Source organism: Gobius niger, assembly GCF_951799975.1.
Source record: "Gobius niger genome assembly, chromosome: 9".
NCBI lineage: Eukaryota > Metazoa > Chordata > Actinopteri > Gobiiformes > Gobiidae > Gobius > Gobius niger.
The window spans coordinates 2,670,389-2,694,830 of NC_136860.1; the positions used below are offsets into that span (position 1 = coordinate 2,670,389).

At 42.6% G+C, this 24,442-nt stretch overlaps 1 protein-coding gene across 2 annotated transcripts in view; it reads right to left on the bottom strand.

Annotated features, from left to right (window-relative positions):
• LOC306967768 (calcitonin gene-related peptide type 1 receptor-like) overlaps nucleotides 1-24,442 on the bottom strand; it is a 94,597-nt gene that overhangs the window by 41,250 nt on the left and 28,905 nt on the right. The window contains exon 2 of one of the 2 annotated variants that reach the window (XM_079562946.1): nucleotides 8,952-9,053. The exons of the other annotated variant lie outside the window; for it this stretch is intronic. The gene's annotated coding sequence lies outside the window, so the exon portion shown is untranslated. The remainder of the gene's footprint in view (nucleotides 1-8,951; nucleotides 9,054-24,442) is intronic. 2 annotated transcript variants of the gene reach the window in all.

A 24,442-nucleotide genomic window follows, 5' to 3' on the forward strand; every position in this document is an offset into this window, starting at 1 on the left:
AAAGAGACGTCAGATTTGTGGTCGTTATATCACCAAATGTCACCGCGACCACGGAACAAAGCGTTTCCCACTCCAGAACTACAATACTCGGCTTTCGTCACGCTCCTCGCTCTCATTTATGAAGCATCAAAACTCTTAAACTCCTACAGCGTCCACACGCGTGAGCTCGAGGGCTTCGTCATGTCCACTCCAGCTAAATTTACTCAGTCCGTGGTTGAGAGACTTTTGCATCGACGTAGTCATTCATAACAAGGAGGACATGTTGTTCTCCTCCTGGCTCTCCTTTACTCTAGCGCAGAATCAATGACATCTGCCCTGAATCGATGAAGCTGCCGTTCAGACTGAAGTCACGCTCCAAACCATCGGACATGTGTCGGATTAAAGGAGATCATATCAGAGTGTTTTATGTCCCTGCATGATCTGGCTCTGATCCTTTCATGACGACACATTCCACTCCTGCAACAACATCTCCACTGTAGCAGCTCCTACAGACTCCTCACTGTCCAGTCGGGGATTTTCAATATGTCGAATGTCTCTGCCAGATTCAATGAGCTTTGAATCTCAAAAAAATACAGACTTGTTTCACAAATAGCTGTTAAAAAACTAAACAAGATCCAAAATCCCTCTGAGAAAAATGTGGGTATTAAATGTCATGATAAATCCACTAGGTCGGGGGGGGCGACAAGTCAGAGACCAAGAGCCGAAATGTTCAACCTTGATCCTGTGAAGAGCCCATTCGTGAGATCCAGGGGCGGTAGTTTAAGGGGAGACACTACAGGCAAAACTCAATTTTTTCAGTTTTCAGGTTTTGGGCCAAATTGGTCTCTGAACATACAAGCTTCACCCGGAAACAGAAAATATACCTAATCTTCACAACATCATGTTTAAATATTGCACTGATTCAATGTTTGCCCATAGACTTATATGGGAGAACGCAATTTCAAAGGCCTTTTTCTCAAAACACATTTTTCTGTCATTGTGGCGACACTATGTCCACGTCAGTCGGACCTAAAGACTTCACATTATCCAGCCTTGGACTGAACAATATTTGGAAGATTTTTTCAGAGGGATTTTTTATTATCTAATCCCTAAGCCCCATTTATTGAGTTTTGAATGTCAAAAAATAAGGCGAAAATTACATTTTTACAATTTTTTCCACTAAAAAACAGCTTGTTTTAAAACTAAACAAGAAATCCAAAATCCCCTCTGAGAAAGTCTTGGTAACTCATTCATCAATAAAATGAAACCATACATTTGAATGTAGCTCTATCCATTATTCAGATTTCGTCGCCGAAAAGATGGGAAATTTGGGGCATTTTTAGGCATAAAACACCTTGTTCTTATATGAAAAGATAAAATGAAGAAAACTTGCAATGTATTTTTTTCTCACATTTATGCCAGTGATCTACAGCAAAAGCTTCAAATTGATATCTGTAAATTTACATTTTTTTCCCTATTCACCTGCAGTGTCAAATATAATGTTATATTTAAACAAAATAACTTTATGCCTGGTCTTTTTCTTTTCAATAATTGTATTAGATTTAATGATGGTTGAAAGAAATGTATAACGAGTACGAGATTATTGTTTTTTTTTATTCTGGGGTGTGTTTGTGTGTGGGGGGCCCTGCCCACTGAGCCCCCTCCTCTGACCCGCCCCTGGCCTGTGGCTCAGTGCCTGCAGCTCGGTCCTGACTGGGCTGTGCAGAGAACCCACTCTGGGCTGCACAAAGTTCATGAACTTTAATCAGGAGCCTCTGGACGACTGAGACTCTGTTTTATGTTGCATTTGTTACAGTTACAGTCACATGTGAAAGAAAAGTCATGACGTGGCGCTTCACATCATATGCTAATAGCTCCGTTTTTTTTTCCATTCCCTAATTTTGATCTTTTTCTGTGAATATGAGGCCGACTTTCGCCAAATAAAGAGCAGGTTAATCAGAAACTTGAAAAGCACAGAAGCTGACTTCAAAATACTCCTGATCACATTCAAAGCACTTCATAACCTGGCCCCTTCGCACAAATCCAAATCCAAACTCAAAGCTGAAAAGATACAGACTCTCATTCATGCGTGTAGAGATGGATCAGGGTCTGTAGGACTATGGGTGGATTTTTGGTCAAGATTCTTAAAGACTGTTATAGATTATGGGAAATATGTAACTCTTTTGCCAAGAGCCGCATTGTACTAAACATATCCAGTCATGCAAAGAGCCGCACTCTGCACCCCTGCACTAGAGTGTGTGGACATGTGTGAGGATGTTTGATCAGGCGTGTCAGTGAGGTCTTCCTGTAGCTTTGCTTCCCCACCCAGACTGTGGGGAACACCCGCCGTGCTCTAACACCCGCCAGCCCGATGCAGATTGGTCTGTATATAATGTTGTGACGGACAGCTCTGGCTTCTCCTCTGATGTTCCAGCTCTGCGTCTGTGAGAGCTGCATTAGCATTAACATTAGCTGCTGTCACTGTGAAGCTCTATGAGGAAACTGAACTGTTGACATGACAGGGAGGAACTATCCAGTCATGTCACTTTTACGAAGCTTGTACTTCTGTGGAGATCTTCACTAAAGGAGTCATCTTCTGCACTCTGTAGTTCAAGTGTGGAACGTTTCGCCTCTTCACCCAAAAGGCTTCATCAGCGACACTAAAGTTTATGCTCAGCCTGTAGAGCAGATAAAGACCACAGGGAGGAGTTTATCATGGCTAGGACCCTCCCCTCTACTCATGGCACTCAAGAACCTTCACTGAAGATGGACAACTCTTGCACGACTGAGAGCCTCCACAGACAGTGAAAAGTGTTGTGTGGCGTTAGCTCCTCCCGCTTTAGCCGCCATTAACCTCACACAGCTACATCATGACACAGCTCAGAGTGAGCCTTAATGTGGACCCGGTTTCTTTTAATCCAATTTGTCTTTTGCTCCAGATTCAATCCTGTTAGCGTTGCAGCTCCGGATTTAGTTGCTGATAGCTCCCCCAAATATTAGGCCTAATTCAATGAACATTTTGATTTGAACAATCAATGCAGGTGGTCTATGTAGAAAGTATCATGAGCGTCTCCTGTTTGAAAGACCACCAATCGCCAAAGCAACAAAATAAAACCATCATTGAAACTCTTACCACCCACCAAAAACAAATGGATTCTCTCCTCTTTGTCAATAGGCTAGTTTAAAACCCCATTCCTTGTGCTGTTTCCGCGTTGTTGTCACTTTTTTTTCATGTTTTTTTTTTTCATCTTATTTTTGTCACTTTTTTGCTGCATTTTTGTCACTTTTTTGCTACTTTTTTGTCACTTTTTTGCTACTTTTTTGTCACTTTTTTGCTACTTTTTTGTTGCATTTTTGTCATTTTTTTGCTGCATTTTTGTCACTTTTTTGCTGCATTTTTATCACTTTTTTGCTACTTTTTTGTTGCATTTTTGTCACTTTTTTGCAGCATTTTTATCACTTTTTTGCTGCATTTTTGTCACTTTTTTGCTACTTTTTTGTTGCATTTTTGTCACTTTTTTGCTACTTTTTTGTTGCATTTTTGTCACTTTTTTGCTACTTTTTTGTTGCATTTTTGTCACTTTTTTGCTGCATTTTTGTCACTTTTTTGCTGCATTTTTATCACTTTTTTGCTACTTTTTCGTTGCATTTTTGTCACTTTTTTGCTGCATTTTTGTCACTTTTTTGCTGCATTTTTGTCACTTTTTTGCTACTTTTTTGCTGCATTTTTGTCACTTTTTTGCTACTTTTTTGTTGCATTTTTGTCACTTTTTTGCATTTTAATCCTAATTTTCTTCTAAGTTTCTGTCACTGTTTTGATGCTTTTTTCATATTTGGAGAATTTGGAGAACTGGAGCAAACATGCCCAGGTGGGAGTTAAGAGGTTAAACATGGCCGCCTCCTCTGTCATATTTATGTCGGTAATCTACAGCAGAAGTTCCACATTGACGTCTGTGATTATATTCTTCTCAGATTCACCTGCAGCGTTTGGCCTGGAAATGCACTTCGAGCTGATTCTCGCTCTTCACACTTTCGTCACAGTAAGAACCGGAACATTTGTCAGAAAAATATTGCAATTAGCTGCGACCGCCGCATCCATCTTTGGCCACAGTGACATCGATTCTCATTGGAGGCTCTCTCTAAAGTCCAATTTACCGCGGCGTAACCACGGAGCCAGGCCCAGAGAGCGGGGACAGGACGGGTTTGATGAATGGAGCCGGGTCTGAGCGAGGAGTGCATGGACAGAGCCCCAGGGAGAAGGAACTGACGGCCATTTTTCACTCTTTTTACACGTTTTCTGGCAGACTGCGAGCATATTTAGCTCACACAAGCAAAGCCGAGTCAAAATCATTCATTCCTGCTTCAGAAAATGAAGCAGAAGTGAAAAACAGGCAGTCAGTGCTAGCTGTTAGCATGTAGCACGAAGCTAATGTAGGAAAACGAGGAGACACAGCAGTCGATCCAAACTTATGTGGACAGTTAGCAAGTAGCAAACGTTAGCATCATGGTTAGCCTTTATTCATGCTTATGGATGTTGAGGCATTAATAAAGAGGAGACACATCGATCGATCCAAACGTATGTGGACAGTTAGCAAGCAGGCTAGTCTTTAGCCTGTTCAATGTATTTTTCCTATAGCTGTTAGCATTTAGCCACCAAACATAGCAAATTATGAAAGATCCAGATTAGTGATGGCCGATACTTTTGGGGTCATTTCATTTGAGTGAATGTATTTCAATCAATATGCATTTCTAAAACTGGTTATTTTATATCATAAATATGTCCATTAAAATTATATACTTAAACTGGTTAACTAAACAATTTCTATGTGAAAGTAAATACATAAAGTTTAAAATGAGTTTTTTAATGACAAACAGAACTAAACTAGATCTAAACGGCTCAGTTCAGTCCTCTGAGCTTGTGCAGTGTTCTGGCTCAGAACAATAAAGTTAATTTTCCTTTTGTATTTACATTTGCTGCTGCGCCTTTACCTGATCCAGATGTTTACAGCTGTTGTCAACCATCGAGCACATTTAGTTCAAAGCCTCGTTTTTAAAACTATATTTAAAGGGACTAAACGAAAGAAATAAAATAATGATAATTATGTACTACCATCTGGTCTCTTTAAAGGAGGGGGAGGCAAGTTTTCGTTGGGGGGGGGCTGAACCTCAACATTGTCGCATTAAGTAAAGAACCATTTTCTGCAAATGCCAATGTTTTAAATCAGTGGTTCCCAAGTGTCAGGGCTTTTTGTTGAACAAGCCGCAGATTTCACTTTAAGACTGAAATTATGAGCGAAACAACCCAATAACATTCATTTGAACAGACACAGTTGGTGTTTCTGTGCAGTTTTAGATGGAAAATATTGAATAAAAGTTCTCTGTAGACTCACGACCCACTGAAAATGGTTCCATGACCCACTTTAGGGTCCCGACCCACCAGTGAAGAATCACTGTTTATCATCATGACCAAGCGGAAAAACACTGACACTACTTACCAGGTATTTGATCTTATTTGCATAATAATGTTTCTCAAAATCATCTTGGGGGCCAGAGGTTCTGTGCTGGAGGGCTGGATTTGGCCCCCGGGCCTGATGTTGCCTACCCCTGCTTTAAAGGAACAGGCCACCATTTTTCCACACTGAGATAGGTATAACCTGAGCTTAGACGAGTTGATGTGTACCTGTCTGGTCTTTGTGTATGCGCTCAGTCACGCAAAACGACCAAAGATGTTGTTAGCATTTGGCCTCTCCCAGTATATTCCTATAGCTCCAAACGGGGGAGAAGTTAGAAGTGACTACGCTCTTCCACGGGCACAAAGACCACACAGGTACGGATCAACTCGTCTAAGCTCAGGTCAGAACAGATCTCAGTCTGGAAAAACTGTGGCCTGTTCCTTTAAGAATCATTTTTCCTCGTGTTCCTGCTTTTTGTTGGTCGTATAGATTTTCAACAGATCATCTTATAACATGTTAATAATGGATAAACCGCTGATCATCCACAGCCTCTGACGTGTGTATGTCGGTGTGTTTGTAAAAGGTGTTAGTGGGACACGGACTCTGACGTGTGTGTGTGTGTGTGTGTGTGTGTGTGTGTGTGTGTGTGTGTGTGTGTGTGTGTGTGTGTGTGTGTGTGTGTGTGTGTGTGTGTGTGTGTGTGTGTGTGTGTGTGTGTGTGTGTGTGTGTGTGTGTGTGTGTGTAAAAGGTGTTAGTGGGACACAGAGTCTGACGTGTGTGTGTGTGTTTGTAATTGGTGTTAGTGGGACACAGAGGCGAGGGCAGCAGGTGTGGACCATGTGGAGCTTCACATAAACTCCTGTGGACAGAGGACGGAGCTGTGAGAGCCTGAGTGCGCCTGACAGGTGCGACGCAACACACTTTGTGTTAAAACATCCAATGACGCAAAATCTGCAGTACAGTTTGTTCCTCATTAATCTATAGCAAAAAGTTCAAATTTTCATCTCTACATTTAAAGGGATATTTCAGGATTTTTGACACAGGGCCTCATTTCCTAGTTATCCAGAGTGTTGTTGATTTCTGGAGATTTTTTATATTTTTATTCATGCAGTGCTTATATTTGAAGAGTTTAGTGCTAGGCTAGTGCAAGGCTAATGCTAGGCTAGTGCATGTCTATGGTAACTAGTAATATTAAAAACCTCTTCAAAATCACGGGCTCGTTCTTTCAAACGTTGCCAGATCTGATTTGTAGAAAACTCCTTTGTGAATTCCACGTGTAGTAATGCGGCCGCAGGTAAACAAACTACTGTAGATCCGGTAACCGAGCAGATCACTCCGCCGCTGCGTAGCTACAACCAGGAAGCTGCTGCTGCTCAGATTTATGTTCTTTAAATGCAAAATGGTTATGTTAAAAACATGATTCAGTCACAGACATGTATGTGGCTGCTCTGTGCTGTACAGACTGTTTTTAACGCTCAGAGCCCAAAAGGTTTTAGGTGATTTTCACCTGAAGTTTGTCACACTTTCATGTCATTAAAAATATTCCCCTTCAAGTGTTATACCTTTTTTCAAGACAACCTGGACGTGAATGTGAACAATAGCTCCAGCATTTTAACTTTTAAAATCTCCATTAGTTTACAATTTCTGCTAATCCCATAATGCTTTGTGATATCACATTCCCGAACTCTATACGTTTGTTAAGTGGTGACGTCACGACTTCCGCTTCCGGGTCCGAGCAGACCGGCAAGAAAAAAACATTAAAAACTCTAAAAACAAACATCAATATTTCTGAAACTCAACAGAGAGTTACTGAACCTACTTATTTCTCAGACTCATTAGCCAAAAATGCTGCTACTGCTAAAAAAGTAATATTTACTAAAATCGCGTTAGCGTAGCTGCCGCAGTAGCATTTATCTTCGCTAACCCGGATGTGTAAACATGACTTTTACAGCAGTAGGTTCAGCATGTTTGGCTCATGGGCCTGATGAATAAGCATGTTCAGTAACTCTCTGTGGAGTTTCAGAAACATTGATCGTGATATTAAAGAGTTTCTTGTAGTTTCTCGCACATCTGTGGATGTGGAAGTCGAGCTGTGACGTCACCACTGAACAAACATATTGGAGAACTTGACGACGTCGTCACGCTGCGGAGGAGTGACGTATCCATTTAAGGATCGGAAGATATCCGCAGGTAAGTAAAACTAGTTGCCTCGCTTCCGTCAGTCTACCCCAGGGCAGCTGTGGCTACAATAGTAGCTTACCACCACCAAGTATGGAGTGAATGAATAGTGCAATGTAAAGCGTCTTTGAGTGTCCAGAAAGGGTGTCCAGGGCTCTGACCGTTTATGCAGGCTACTAGTTACCATAGACATGCACTAGCCTAGCACTAGGCACTGTAGTACAGCGGTTAGCGCCTCCGCTTCACACCTAGAAGGCCCCTAAGTTCGATTCCCACCTGGACGGGGGCTTTCTGTGTGGAGTTTGCATGCTCTCCCCGTGCCTGAGCAGGTTTCCCCCACCACTAAAAACATGTGCAATAGGTGAATCCTCCAGCCAGGTGATTTTGACGATAGCCTGGCTCCATATCATAGAGATGGGTCCCCGGGTGCGGCACTGCCGTCGACCACTGCTCCTGTGGCATCGAAGGATGGCTCAAAATGCAGAGGACACATTTCCCTACAGGGACAATAAAGTATACAAACAAACTAGGTTAGCACTAGCCTAGCACCACTGGGGCGACGGTAGCGCAGGTGGTAGAGCTGGTCTCATGATCGGAAGGTCGTGGGTTTGAATCCCAGCTCCCGCAAAATGCACACTGTTATTGTGTCCTTGGGCAAGACACTTCACCCTCTTTGCCTCCAGTGTCTGTGTACATTGGTGTATGAATGACAGAGTGAATGGGTGACTGGTTCCTTACTGTAAAGCACTTTGGGCCTGATAAAGGTAGAAAAGGGTTGTATAAGTTGAGACCATTTACTAAACTCTTCAAATATAAGAACTGCATGAATTACAAAAAAAGAAAAGAAAAATCTCCAGAAATCAACACCACTCTAGATAACTAGGAAATGAGGCCTAATGTCAAAAATCCTGAAACATCCCTTTAATATTTCTCCCTATTTTACCTTCAGTCTGACTACTCTGTTAAAGCTGAGCACACACTACACCCTTTTTTGCCCTGTTTTGCTGCACTTTTCAGTCGACGTGAGTGTTCCTGAGTCGTGATGAGAGTGATCGTGTGATGTGGGCGGCAGAAAGACACGACAAAACCTCCGGCAGAGGAAATCCAACATGTTTGGACACAAATACATGAAAATGGAGGACGCTATGGTATTTTCTAACATAACAGCTGCACTAATAACTAACTAATGACCACAGCCCTCGTCACACAATCTCTTAAATCTGACAGAATCCCGCGTGGTGTGTGCTCAGCTCTAGGTCCACACCCGGCGCTTTATCGGAGCAGAAAACCGCAGCTTTGTTTGTGCTTACGGAGCGTGTTTGAAGAGACGCTGTAAACACGGCGTTGGTCCGGGCCCCGGCCTCCTCCTTATCGCGTTCACGGGGTCAGGCGGCGACGGAGCAGCACGAACGCCGGCCTCGGAGCTGATACCACATCTGCGCCTGCCAGATAACCACACACAGAGGGGGGGGACATGTCAGAGGGAAGAAATGCTAACGGGGATTTCCGCTAACTGCGACAGAATGAGCCGCGTTGCGCTAATTCCCGCCCGCGTTTCCGAGGCACGTTTTTGCAAATGGAGGAGAAATACAGAAGAGTTTTCACATTCAGAGCACAAAACGGAAAGTGCGAGGACAGAGCAGATGGAGGGTGAGATTTATGAGATGATCATCTTCATTTCTTTGTCTCTTCTCTGCTCGTGCTGTGATTGTGATGTGACCTCCCCGCAGCGCAGACGTCACGGAGAAGCAACTCGTGCGTCAGAAGAAGCAACAAAACAACAGGAAATCCAGGCAAGAAAAGTGATTTTATAGAATGTGACCTGGAAGAGTTTAAAGTCCATCATATTCTGACGAGACGCTGAAGGTGAAGACGTTTACAGGTTCTGCAGTGGATTATGAGGGGAGAATGCATTGCAAGTTTTCGGTCATTTTACATTTTCATATAAAAAATAAGGCATTTATGCATAAACATGGACCAACTCATATTTCTTTAGCAACAAAATCTACATAATGTATGATTTTATTTTAGTGATGTATAGGGATGCACCGATACCGATATCGGGTATCGAGCCGATACCACATGCTTGTACTCATACTCGTACTCATTCATGAGGTCCTGATACCAGAAACCGATACCATTTGACGTGCGGCCAGCGCAGCTACGAGGCGCAACTACGAGGCGCAGCTACGAGGCGCAGCTACGAGGCGCAGCTCTCAGCTCAGGAGAGAAGAAGCCACAAACTGGAGAATTGTTTAGTGTAAATCCAATAATCCACATAGAGCTGACTTTATTACAGACTGCGCTCTCTAAACCAGAGTCTGAGCTGGATTTAACCAGAGCTTAATGTTGTTAGCGTTGCAGCGTCTGCAGTGTTTACAACATACAGGCTAACGTTGCTAACTCGCGGCTAACAGCTTTGGCCATTCTGACGCCGTTTTATACCCAGGGGTTTATTCATCTGAAAAACTAACCCAGCGACTAAAAAGTCCTCAGAAAAAACAGATTAAAGACATACAGCATGTTTATATTAATGAGCTGCAGCAGAACAATGAAAACGCTGTAGCTACTCGCTAAGTTACTACAAACACACGAGAAAATCTACAGGAGCTGAAGTAAAGACGAAAAGAGACCATTTAAGTAACATCTCAGTATTGTTAAATAAAAATACATACATGAATAAAGCACAGGCTTTGGGAGCTTTTGGGCATGGGCTTTTCTGTCTGTGTAATAAAGTGCAATAAAAATAAAAAAATATATTGAATGAAAATAAAATAAATAAATAAATGGCATCAGCACAATTCTAATATAACTGTTCTTAAATCTGTCGCCTACTTTACTTAAGGAAATGTACATGAGTAAATTTACTAATTCCAAACCAATCTGCTGTGAAAAAAGTAGGAATGTTGAAGAAAATGCCTTGTACTCGTATTGGCGAGTACTTAAACCAAAGTACTCGTATCAGTTTTGGAAAAAGTGGTATCGGTGCCTCCCTAGTGATGTACAGTATTAGTTACAAAGATTTACTGAGGAGGCACCAAGAGCCCCCACACCTGCAGCACAGAGGGGGCATCACAAGAGGAGCTACAGGAAACAAGGATGGGACAAGCGAGGAGGTATCCGGGCAAGACTTACAGCTTAGCCACACAAGCCTTGATTTGTTGTGACTGATGTTCAGAAGAGAAGATGAGCCTCGCCTGCAGATTTAACTAGTGCTATAACCTGATGTGTTTCTGATCGGTCACACTTGTGCATAAACTACCCAGGAGAATAAAGAGGCACAAACCCCATGATCACACGATATTATGAGATGATTTAATCCGGCCCCTGCAGAGCATACATTCCAGAGTAATGTATGTCAAAAAAAAAAGTACGTCTCTAGCCCATTGCTGTGCGGAGTTATGCATTTTTAAAGAATATCCAGAATGCTCATTCTAGCCACTAGGGGGCATTACATTAAAAAAAGGAAAAAGTTCCACACGTGTCCAGCAGAGGGCACTGACATAATAAGAGCTCAGGATATGAACAACACATTATATAGCCACGTGGTAAATGGACAGTCTGCCCCAGGGCGGCTGTGGCTTCAATAACAGCTTCCCACCAGCGAGTGTGAAGTGAATGAATATAAATAAATAATATAAATAAAATAAATCACAGCTTATTATTGTTCATTTATCGGAACAATTTCCTATGCGGCCCGCGATCCAAGATGAGTTTGCCCCCCCTGCGCTACAGGAGACAAGGAAGGGAAAAACGAGGAGGTATCCGGGCAAGCCTCTATCCCTACTATTGTTCTGGCTAATATCCGTTCACTGGAGAATACGCTCTTCAGAAGATGGAGAAGGACTGTTGTGGAGCGGAGGGAGCTGCGCAGGAGGGGCAGTACTTCGGTTTTCCCCAACCTCCAAAAGAGCGGAATGAAAACGGCCCTTTCCTGCTACACGTGGATACCAAACACGTCGGTATTTGTGAATGAAGAAGCGTGGGAAAGACACAGCCATGTTGGAGTCACTTCCTGGAAAACTCATCACATCAAATCAAAATAAGGAGAGTTCTTACGTGACGTTAAACTAAGATGTTCAGGAGGAAACTACTGAAGCGTCTCCGAGCTTTACGGACGAGAAACGGGGAATGTTTCCTTTAATTGAGAGGATTTATCAGACTAATTGAGAGCAACACTTTCTCGGTGCAAATCCAAATGACCGCCTGGAGCTGCTGTGAGGTCATTACAAACCTGAACACTTCACATTTACATCGACAAACGGAAAAGATCCTTCCTGGTCCCGGCTCCAGCAGCTCCATCAGCTCATGTCATTCTTTTTATTTATTTATTTCATTCATTTAAAAATGCAACAACAGCATTTAGCATGAATGAAAAGGAGCAGAAAGAAGTAAAAACTTATAATGTCTGCCCCTAATCAACACAAACTCATTTACAGTTCCAGTTCATTTAAATGTTAAACTGTCTCATGCAGCCGTCTTTTTTTTTTTTTTTTTTTTCACGACATCAAAACACAAAATATATAAAGTTGATCTGCTACTTCGCTGTGTCATATTTTTGTAACATTGATAATTTTACATATTTCTCACACAGATCAATGGAATTAGATTTTTTCACTTTACAATCAAGACTGTTCCACAGAGAAACATCTTTCCTTTGCTGCCGATTGAAACCTGGGTTTTGTAAAAATCTCAGTACCTTTTAGTTCATATCGGCTTTTTCTCTTGTTGAATCTGCTTTGTAAATTGTTTGGTAAACTCTCCAGATGAGCTTTATACATGGTTTTTAAAAGGTTAAACTCTACTAATTCACAGAATTTCAGTGTTTTTAGTTTTAGTTATGAATAAAGGATTGGTCTGGTCTCTGTATCCACTTCCACTGGCGACTCTAATCGCTCTTTTCTGTACAAAAAAAAAAAAGATTAATGTTTGTTTTGCAGGCACTTCCCCACACTTCAATGCAATAGGTCAGATATGGAACAATCAATGGCTGCGTCCGAAACCATCAAATTGTCGCCTCTAAGCACTAACACCAGCAACTAGCTCCTTAACCTTTCATGGGTCGACTGTTAGATCTGTGCAGTTTGGGAACTAGAGCTTCAGCAGCATTTGCACAATCCGTCCGTCCTTAAACAGGGGAAAGGGAAGTGACATCACCAACAGCTGTTTTTCTTCTTCTTTAAAGTCATGTCGCCCCCTACTGTACAGTGTCCAACAACAACATAGTGTCCAAACAAAGACATTTAAGGAGAAAAATAAATCTAAATGATCCAAACATTTCCCTTTTGTGTTATTTTATTTCAACAGCTGTTTCATAAAGCTACATTAGCAAATGATCCATGTGGCTTAAGTTTCTACTAAATGAAAACAAAAGCATTTAATCTGTTTCCTGAGTTTCCTCTTTAACACTGACATGTGACTGAGCTGTGGGGACGACAACATGGATTTATCACTTTTATAAAGTTTGGCTTGTGCAGAATCTTACTTTTTAATTATCATTATTTTTATTATTAAATGTGCTCCTGTCAATCAACAGTGGCTGTGCATGAATCACTGAGGGTGGGGGCGAGGGGGGTGGAGGGATTGGCGCAGTGGCTTATGGGATGGCACATAGCTCCTAATCACTGGTTAGTTAGCATCAGAGGTCCCTATGCTAAAGTGGCTATGATAGTTAGCATCAGAGGTCCCTATGCTAAAGTGGCTATGATAGTTAGCATCAGAGGTCCCTATGCTAAAGTGGCTATGATAGTTAGCATCAGAGGTCCCTATGCTAAAGTGGCTATGATAGTTAGCATCAGAGGTCCCTATGCTAAAGTGGCTATGATAGTTAGCATCAGAGGTCCCTATGCTAAAGTGGCTATGATAGTTAGCATCAGAGGTCCCTATGCTAAAGTGGCTATGATAGTTAGCATCAGAGGTCCCTATGCTAAAGTGGCTATGATAGTTAGCATCAGAGGTCCCTATGCTAAAGTGGCCATGATAGTTAGCATCAAAGGTCCCTATGCTAAAGTGGCTATGATAGTTAGCACCAGAGGTCCCTATGCTAAAGTGGCTATGATAGTTAGCATCAAAGGTCCCTATGCTAAAGTGGCTATGATAGTTAGCACCAGAGGTCCCTATATGCTAAAGTGGCTATGTTAGTTAGCATCAGAGGTCCCTATGCTAAAGTGGCCATGATAGTTAGCATCAAAGGTCCCTATGCTAAAGTGGCTATGATAGTTAGCACCAGAGGTCCCTATGCTAAAGTGGCTATGATAGTTAGCATCAGAGGTCCCTATGCTAAAATGGCCATGATAGTTAGCATCGAGGCTCCTTTTCCTAACTACTTCCTAACTGACAGACCAATTCGGAAGCAACTTGCCATGGCGGACGCTGACGCACATCCGGTTTGGCGTAAGAGCTCTTAGCAATTTGATGGTTTCGGAAGGAGCCAATGAGTTATAACAAAAACAATGCATTCTTATTGAGAGAATCTTTGACTTTATACAGCACAGCTATTATTTGGGATACCTTTACTTTGACATTATCAATATGCGATTTCCATGTCAATCATCAATCATGATACCTAGAAACTTAATCTCATGTGCCCTTTCAATTTCTAATCCATTGATAAACAGCTCCATCAGCTCCCTCAGCTCCCTCAGCTCCCTCAGCTCCCTCAGCTCCCTCAGCTCCCTCAGCTCCCTCAGCTCCCTCAGCTCCCTCAGCTCCCTCAGCTCCATCAGCTCCATCAGCTCCATCAGCTCCCTCAGCTCCCTCAGCTCCCTCAGCTCCCTCAGCTCCCTCAGCTCCCTCAGCTCCCTCAGCCGAGCCCGGGATGAAAGAGTCACCGGTTCATTCACGGCGAGCTCGAGTCCCGCAGTCTTTTGTTCGCCGTTAAAGCCGACCGGGGTGGAGGCCGAGGAAACTGCTGAGGCGCCAATCTCTGGGCGCCGCGGCGATATATCAGCGCCATCGATCCGTGAAAACCTGCCTCGTTTTGGGGGGAGCGAGGAGCGAGGCGGACACGGGGGGGGGGGGATGTCATTTAAATGCTAAATCATTTCTTATCGGACAAGTTTCCCGCCGGTTTTCTTGCTTAAAGTCAGTGTAATGGTTTTATTTCCGTGTAGAGGAGTGTGTTCCTTCAGCCGAAGCTTTTCCACAGAGAGAAACACGCGTGTGCATTTCCACAGACAGAGAAACACGCGTGTGCACCGGAATAAAGCATGTTTTTACCTTTTTAAGTCTAAACCAGAGCAGCGTTTTCTTTGGCTTCTGTCTCGTTCAAACACGAGTCTAATTAACCCTCGTGAACAAAGATGGAGGGTCTGTGAGAGCTGGAAACTATAGAAACGGGAGAATTCAGGTCGTTATAAGTGCAGCATGCGCTTTTCATGCAAATATATATATATATATATAAAATAATGAATGCATATTTGTTCTTTTCGTTGCCCAGCGACTCTATATGATATAATTCAAAACCTGCTGCATAACGTTATGGCAAAAATCTCTCATTTTGATCAATCTCTTTCTCATAATGAAAATATGTAGTTGTTTTATGAACTTTGACACATCTTTTATACAAACTAAATGCATTCTGTCCTCTTTGGCTATTATATAGGCCTGTGTAACAACTCATTTGAAAGCTAAGACCCACAAAACTGATATTTGTTGTCTCACCTTTATGTTTTTTTTTCTTTTCTTTTTTGTTGAATTTTCTTCATTTTTTGTTGTTTGTCTCATTTTTGTCTCATTTTTGTCACATTTTTGTTGAATTTTTGTTGATTTTTTGTAGATTTTTTGTTGAATTTTTGTAACATTTTTGTTGAATTTTTGTTGAATTTTTGTCACATTTTTGTTGAATTTTTGTTGAATTTTTGTCACATTTTTGTTGAATTTGTGTCACATTTTTGTTGAATTTTTGTCACATTTTTGTTGAATTTTTGTCACATTTTTGTCGAATTTTTGTCACATTTTTGTTGCGTTTACATCCTTGTTTTCTCTTGTTTTGTTTTTTGTGGCTGTTTTGGTGCTTTTTTTTAACAAGAAGCTTTTTGATTAGGGTAAAGCCAAACTGGATCCGTTCAGGTGGGAGTTAAGAGGACAAAAATCTCCCATCATCTCGTCCAAAACCAGAAACGTGTGTAAACCTGACCATTATAAACGAGTCTGAATATGACCTGTTTGTGGTGAACGGTGCTTCTTAAACACGGATTAAAACCAAGAAAATGTAAATACATAATAAGCTCCAATAAAGTCAGGGGGAAAATGGGCTTATTAACAGACCTACTCCCTTCTTTCTGATTTTTGGCAACATAGCTACTTTTACTCATTTGAAGGCACTAATTAAAAAAAAAAAGCATTTCAAAACACAAAACTAAATATATTACTGTATATTATTTCTTATTTCTTGGTCAAAATCACTTTTTCGAATGACAACTTAAATCTTTTTCAGTCAGAGTTCGAGGAAGGGAGCGGTTTCTCGTCATCGCAGCAGCACATGGGCTTTGTTAAAACACTGAAAGTTCCAGCCACGCCGTATGTCTGCAGGTTTTGACCGTTTTTTAAAATATATTTTTGGATCTTTGCGATATCTGTCAGAAAAAAGCGGCGTCATGTTTTCTGGTAAAATGGTGCAGCTTCACTTCCTGTGCATTTTGTGTAAAGATTAGAATCATCTTATTTAAAGATCCTGTGGTGACGGCGACTTCCTGTAGCTGGATGTCTCGAAGCTGAAGTTGATTTGATGAAAACATTTAAGACTGAGCCGAGAATATGAACCACTAAAAACAGACGTCTCGGTTATAGTTTTAGCCTCGTTCACATCAGACAAATTAGGCAACTGTTGATAAAAAACCTGTGTATGACATTTGATTTATGGAGATATTTCCTTTGTAATTCATGCAGTTCTTATATTTGAAGAGTCTCATGGCGCTAGGCTAGTGCATGTCTATGGTATCAGCTAGCCTGCATTAAAAACAGTGTGACCCGCTCCACAGAGCACCTGAGGAAAATCACTTATAACACCAGACTAACCATATCATAATCATGTTTGGAATATCACTGACCTGCATCACATGAATGATCGCATTTTGAGGGACTATTTTCTAGCAGATCACTCCGCCGCTGCGTAGCTTATACAACCACCAAGCTGATGCTGCTCAAATATAAGTTCTTTTAAATGCAAAATGGTTAAAATTACTTTATGGACACAGACATTTATATGGTTAGTCTGGTGTTATAAGTCATCCAGCTACAGGAAGTCGCCGTCACCACAGGATCTTTAAATAAGATGATTCTAATCTTAAAACAAAATGCACAGGAAGTGAAGCTGCACCATTTTAGCAGAAAACCTGACGGCGCTTTTTTCTGACAGATATCGCAAAGATCCAGAAATATAAAAAAAAAAACCTGCAGACATACGGCGTGGCTGGAACCGTCAGTGTTTTAACAAAGCCCATGTGCTGCTGCGATGACGAGAAACCGCTCCCTTTCTCGAACTCTGACTGAAAAAGATTGAAGTTGTCATTCGAAAAAGGGATTTTGACCAAGAAATAAGAAATAATATGCAGTAATATATTTAGTTTTGTGTTTTGAAATGATTTTTTTTAAATCCGCGCCTTCAAATTGGTTAAAGTAGCTATGTTGCCAAATATCAGAAAGAAGGGAGTAGGTCCATTAATAAGCACATTTTTTAAATTTAAACCAAGAAAATGCAGATAAATAATAAGCTCCAATACAGTGTTTAAAGAGGGGGTATTCTGCTTTTTTCAGCCACATAGCACCAGTCTATATCACACTACAATGATGAGCAAACCTTCTGTTGGTCTGTAAATGCAGTAAGTTAGAATAACTGCCTTGTATAAAATGTCTCTCTCAAAATGGCTGTAGTGAATGTCTTGAAATAGGCCTCTGTCTCTTTAAGAACCTCTGAGCCTTTCAGACACGCCCCCTCCACACGCTGTCTGTGACATCAGTGGGGAGGGGGCTCTGCTGAGGAGCAGTGGTTGGTTACTCGGCTGGTGACGAAAGCTCGGAGGCGTCTCCAGGAGGTGGGGGCGTTCCTAGGAGGACTCAGGCAAACCTATCCCTAAAATGGCCGCCATCAGAGTTTTTACAGATTACGCAAAAATACGTGAATGTGCCAAGGCAACACTTCAGCCATGTTTTTAATGAGGGAGTGACAGAATAACATGATAGAAAGCTTGAAAAAGTCCATTTTGCAGAATACCCCCCCTTTAAGAAGCACCGTTCCCCACAAACAGGTCATATTCAGCCTCATTTATAATAATAATAATGGGAGATTTTTGTGTAAAATAAAACGAGAGGAAAGTGTTTTTGTTTGAGCTGAGGTTTTTATTAAAGATGTGTTAAAGTTCATGAATCAGCTTCATATTTTCATTATGAGAAAGAGAGATTGATCAAAATGAGAGATTGTTGCCATATGGTCACATATGTAGAACGTTATGCAGCAGGTTTTGAATGATATCATATAGAGTCGCTGGGCAACGAAAAGAACGAAAGTGATTTGCCTCAGGTGCACTGTGGAGCGGGTCAGACTGTTTTTAAGGGGAGACACTACAGGCAAAACTCAATTTTTTCAGTTTTCAGGTTTTGGGCCAAATTGGTCTCTGAACATACAAGCTTTCACCCGGAAACAGAAAATATGACTAATCTTCACAATAGCATGTTTAAATGTTGCACTGATTCAATGTTCCCCCATAGACTTACATGGGAGAATGCAATTTCAAAGGCCTTTTTCTCAAAACACATTTTTCTGTCATTGTGGCGACGCTCTGTCCACGTCAGTCGGACCTAAAGACTTCACATTTTCCAGCCTTGGACTGAACAATATTTGGAAGATTTTTTCAGAGTGATTTTTCATTATCTAATCCCTAAGCCCCATTTATTGAGTTATGAATGTCAAAAAATAAGGCGAAAATTAAAGTTTTACAAATGTTTCCACTAAAAAACAGCTTATTTAAAACTAAACAAGAAATCCAAAATCCCCTCTGAAAAAGTCTTGGTAACTCATTCATCAATAAAATGAAACCATAAATTTGAATGTAGCTCTATCCATTTCTCAGATTTCGTCGCCGAAAAGATGGGAAATTTGGGGCATTTTTAGGCATAAAACACCTTGTTCTTATATGAAAAGATAAAATAACAGAAAACTTGCCATGTATTTTTTTCTCACATTTATGCCAGTGATCTACAGCAAAAGTTTCAAATTGATATCTGTAAATATACATTTTTTCCCTATTCACCTGCAGGGTCTTGCCTTTTAATGCAGGCTAGCTGATCCCATAGACATGCGCTAGCCTTGCATTAGCCTAGCGCCACAAAACTCTTCAAATACACAAAAAAAATATCTCCAAATATCTCAACAACACTCTGGATAACTAGGAAATGAGGCCCTATGTCAAAAATCCTGAAACATCCCTTTAAGCAGATTCGGTGATAGTACTTTCATACTTTCATACTTTCATATCTGGATCTGCCCAAAGCTCCCGTGGCGGAGAGTGCTTCGATGTGAACCTCCGCTCGCTCGCTCTCCCTCCGGACGTCCATTAAACTCTCGACCCCCCTCCCTCGCCAACGACCGAGAGCTTTCCACGGACTCTTTCTGGCAAATGTCCCGAGGTATTTATCCAGCTCATGGGAAAACACGCATACATTCAGAAATACATCTTCTGCCCGTGTGCAAATGTCAGACTGCGATCCGGGGGTCACTTTCCTACAGCGCTTTAGCTCCGTTCCCTTTGCTCGTTGAAGGAGCTCCTCCAGCAGAGCTCCGGGGCCGATATCGAGGAGAACACGACGCGATCGATGAGGAGAAACGTTGGACTGGGGGCCGTTAGCGGAGGTTTAAACCGTGCTCCATCTCATTATTGATCTACTGTCAGCTCCGTCTCACCGGGAAATGTTAGATTTCGAGGTTATAATTTAATATACGTGTGGAATTATTCGGCTCAACAAGAAACCTGACTGGCACTGGGGATTGTTTAGAGAGACACATTTGGTCCCCGGGCCGCGCTTTGGACACGCCTGACCAGCAGCTTTACACACATGTGATGTTTATAGTTTCACTTCCTTATTGGACACTGACAGGAAGTGACATAGATGAAGGCAAACTATTGTAAACTGTTGCCTTGCCGACCATGTTGTGTCAATGGGAAATGAGTCAAACTGCTGGAACTTTACCTTCATCTATGTCACTTCCTGTTCAGCAGCTTAAAAATAAAAATACCTTTTCTTCTCATGCTTGATTTACAAAATGAGATCGGTCCAGTGGAGATCGGTCCCATGGGGATCGGTCCAATGGAGATCGGTCCAGTGGGGATCGGTCCAGTGGAGATCGGTCCAGTGGGGATCGGTCCAGTGGAGATCGGTCCAGTGGAGATCGGTCCAGTGGGGATCGGTCCAGTGGGGATCGGTCCAGTGGAGATCGGTTCAGTGGAGATCGGTCAAGTGGGGATCGGTCCAGTGGGGATCGGTCCAGTGGGGATCGGTCCAGTGGGGATCGGTCCAGTGGGGATCGGTCCAGTGGGGATCGGTCCAGTGGGGATCGGTCCAGTGGGGATCGGTCCAGTGGAGATCGGTCCAGTGGAGATCGGTCCAGTGGGGATCGGTCCAGTGGGGATCGGTCCAGTGGGGATCGGTCCAATGGGGATCGGTCCAGTGGAGATCGGTTCAATGGGGATCGGTCCAATGGAGATCGGTCCAGTGGGGATCGGTCCAGTGGGTATCGGTCCAGTGGGGATCGGTCCAGTGGAGATCGGTCCAGTGGAGATCGGTCCAGTGGAGATCGGTGCAGTGGAGATCGGTCCAGTGGAGATCGGTGCAATATAATATAAAGCGTTTCTCAAATTAAAAGAGGCTCTGTGTAATGGGAGGATGTGAAATACACATGGATTTGGTTCTTTTCCACTGTCTGTGTTCAGTTGTCTCTGTATGTCTGTATCCTGTATTTATGTAAATGTCTGTGCGGTTATGTGCACATAGTCTGTGTATATAGTATATAGTATATAGTATATAGTATGTAGTGTATAGTTTGTGTCTTTGTGATATCAACCTGCCGGGGGGTCTGCAGATGGAAATGAGCCTAAGGCTATAATCTGGCATATTTACATGTTGTTGTTTTTTTAATGTTCATTAATATGTATTGTTCCCACTTTATCTTAAATTAAATAAATAACTAAAATGAAAACTTAAAACAGATGTTATCCAGGTAAACAAGTCACATGTTCAAAATCATTAAAACCTGTTGTATGCACTGAAAAATGTGCCAGTCTCGGCCAAACAGGAAGTGCCAGGGTGAACGCGCCCGTATATGGGCACAGAGGGTCAGCTGCTGTCCCGCGAGAGCGCAGGAATCTCACCCCCAACCAGGGAGGCAGATGTCCTCGGGCAGGACACCAGAGACCAGATGTGTGCGGGAAAATAGCACCACTTACTATGGAACTATGGAAAGTACCATCAGGGTTCATGAGGGGGGGTCACGGTTCAGCTCTCACGGTTCATCCCGGTGCAAGCGCGATAGAAATGGCTATAAGTCCGTTTGATCATTATTAGGCAGCCTATTTGTCATTTTAAAATAAATTGACGTTCCAATTTTTCAAAGCTGCTTTTCAAACAAAACATAGTGCTCGAGAGTGAAAAGAAAAGAAAGCAGCGCAGTCTTAGTTTCGCTTTCCAGAGGGAGTTAAAGCAGCAGCTCGTTTGATTTGAGGCGTGTGTTTGTTCCTGGATAATATTCTGCTTGTACTTTTTCGGAAACAAAGTTTTAAAGCGGATATTACACATCTGTCTGCAGCACCACAGCACAGTGCCCTGGAGCTGTACTTCACCGCAGCCTCGTCATGAAAGATGAGATGAAAAAAAACCCAATCATCCCATTAGCACCTGTATCACCCCCACAGGGACGCCGGAGAGGTTTTATTAAGGTGAACAAGTTACATAGTTCTGCTTTAAATATTGTTGTTCAGTGAGAGAAACCTATGCAGACACGAGAATCGAACCTGGGATTGAAACATGAATGTCCTGAATCAATCAGCCCCTAACAAAGCGCCCACCGCTGTCAGAAAAACCGTATCGCTCGACCTTTTATGTTGACATAAACACCTTCCACATCTGTAAAGTGTGGCGTCTGTAGGAGCAGAGTCTGGGAAGATATTTTAGTGCATATTTACTATTAATATTGCATGCAGTTCACAAACTATCCACCAGGGGTTGCTGCGGCCCCCTCAGCACCCTGGGTTCCCACGGCCTTGTGTAGGAGCGACTAAAGTTAAAGTCCTCGAATAAGCAGCGTGAAGGGAGAGTCTCACCCCCCCCCCCCGTCCCGCTGGAGGTCAGTGGCTGGAGGTGACTTTAGCAGCAGAAACCCATGAACAGATGTGTGGGCGGGGCTTAATGTGGACATCTGGAGTGAACGCTCGGCTGGCTCCGTGCATTAGATAATGTCCACGCCATAAGCCTCGCGTGGATGAAGAGAGAGGGGAATGTATGAGTGTGTGAAAGGTTCATGTTCGACAGAATGAGCTCCATCCAGTCAGAAAACACAGACCAGTCCCTTAAAGACGGCGAGAAAAGACACATTTCTCTTTTTGTTCTGAACATTTTGAACAGAATCTGCAAACCACTTAGGCATAGAGTAAAGGATAGGGACAACCTTTCAAAGGGTTCTGTTGAAATATCATGGCTATGTATCGTTTAATGTAAATCAAAGGATTCTCTTTCAGCTATTTTAACTTCGAGAGTCTCTTAACTGTTTCATTTGTTTCCTGGTACAAGGTTTTGTCTGTGAAAGATAAAAACAAACTGCCAAACATTGTTGAAATCTGCTCTAAAAGAAGAATAAATGTATCTTGGGTCGTTTTTTATGCTCCTTCTCGGAAAACTAATTGTTTCTCCAGCTCTTTGGTCCCTCTGTCACTGAACTGTTGAATTCTGATGGAGTGAGTAACAAAGACCTATTGAAATGTGCTCTATTTTTACTGTTATGGACTATTGTTTACTCGAGCACAGTGAATGTTTGTGATGTGTTAAGGTTTTCTCAGTCTGAATCCACTAACTCTCCAGTATAGCTACACAAGTGTATTCGAAGCCTGAGCAGCTCTGTTTTTACTCACTGTGTAAGAAAGGCTGCAGACCAGTACTATAGTCTTTATTCAGAAAGCATCACCGCATGTGCTCGAGCTCCTGCACACTGAGGAATCAAGACTTCCATTTTGTGCACTTACAAGATCCTCTTTGTTTTGTCTTTTAAATAGGAATATAACTTGTATTAGATATAAATACCCTTGAGTGCTCGAGTGACATCAAAACCTGGATGAAACACATCATCATCATCGGCCTAAAAAAAACCATCACCAAATCTGCTCAAAACTTCTGCCTCAACTTCGACAGCACGACCGTCACTCCGTCCCCTCTCATCCGCAACCTTTGTGTTTCTCCTCGATCCAACTCTTTCCTTCGAACCCCACGTCAAGCAAATAACCCGGACTGCTTTCTTCCATGTCAAAAACATATCACGACTCCGCCCGTCCCTCACTTTCTCCGCCGCTGAAACTCATGCCTTCATCACATCCAGAGTGGACTCCTGCAACAGCGCCCTCTACGGCAGGGGTCGGCACGTTTGCATGGCGGTGAGCCGATTTGCATTATTGCCTAAACACCCAAGGGCCGAACCTCAACATTGTCCCTGAAGTAAAAAACTGTTTTCTACAAATGCCAAAGTTCTACATCAGTGGTTCCCAAGTGGCTTTGGGATCCACCATTACCCTCGGAGGACGAGCCGAGGACCCAAATGAAACTGTCATTTGTCATACATCGTATAAAATATTGTATTTTCCACAAGTTTTTGTTGAACAAGCCGTAGATTTCCCTTTAAGACTGAAATTATGATCAAAACAACCCAATAACATTCATTTGAACAGACACAGTTAGTGTTGCAGTTTCAGATGGAAAATATTGAATACAAAAGGACTCACGACCCTCTAAAAATGGTTCCATGACCCACTTTTGGGTCCCAACCCACCAGTAGAGAATCACTGTTTATCATTACATATGACCAAGCGGGACATTTTTTTAAATACTGACACTATTTCTCGCATTTTTAGACTTTAACAGGTATTTGATCTCTTATTTGCATAATAATATTCCTCAAAATCATCTTGGGGGCTGGAGGTTCTGTGCTGGAGGGCCGGATTTGCCTACCCAGGCTGTACGGCACCGCCATCCAAAACCCTCAATAACCTCCAGTCCATCCAGAACTCCGCTGCCCGCCTTCTCTCGCACTCTCGCTCCCGTGAACACATCACCCCTGTCCTTCAGAACCTCCACTGGCCCCCCGTCCCTCACCACATCCAGCTCCAGGTCCTCCTCATCACTTTCAAAGCCCTCCATAACCTCAGCGACCTCCTCCACCTCCACACTCCACCTCATGTGACAAACTGAGGAAGGCAGCAGGAAGTGAGCCGTCGAAACTGTCAGGAATGCGAATCCACACCTGCTCCTTTGTCTCTTCAGAATGATGTTTCCCTCAGTGTGACCCAGTCCGAGTATTAACCATGTACTGCCCTAAAAAACGAAAAGAGAATCGACCGTTTCTCCAGAAGAGCGAGTGAGAGGAGTTTCTGCTGCGATGAGAAAGCAGATTTCTTTAACCGTCGAGCTGAAGCTTTTAAACACTGTGAGTGCGTCATATTTACATTACTCTGATAGTTTGTGTAAACACCTGCAGAGTGTGACACTGAGGCGTCGGTGACTCACTGAGGCTGAGTCAGAGCCGAACCAGTGACTTAAGACACGGCAAAATAATGAGGCGACGACAGGGCGTTTATGT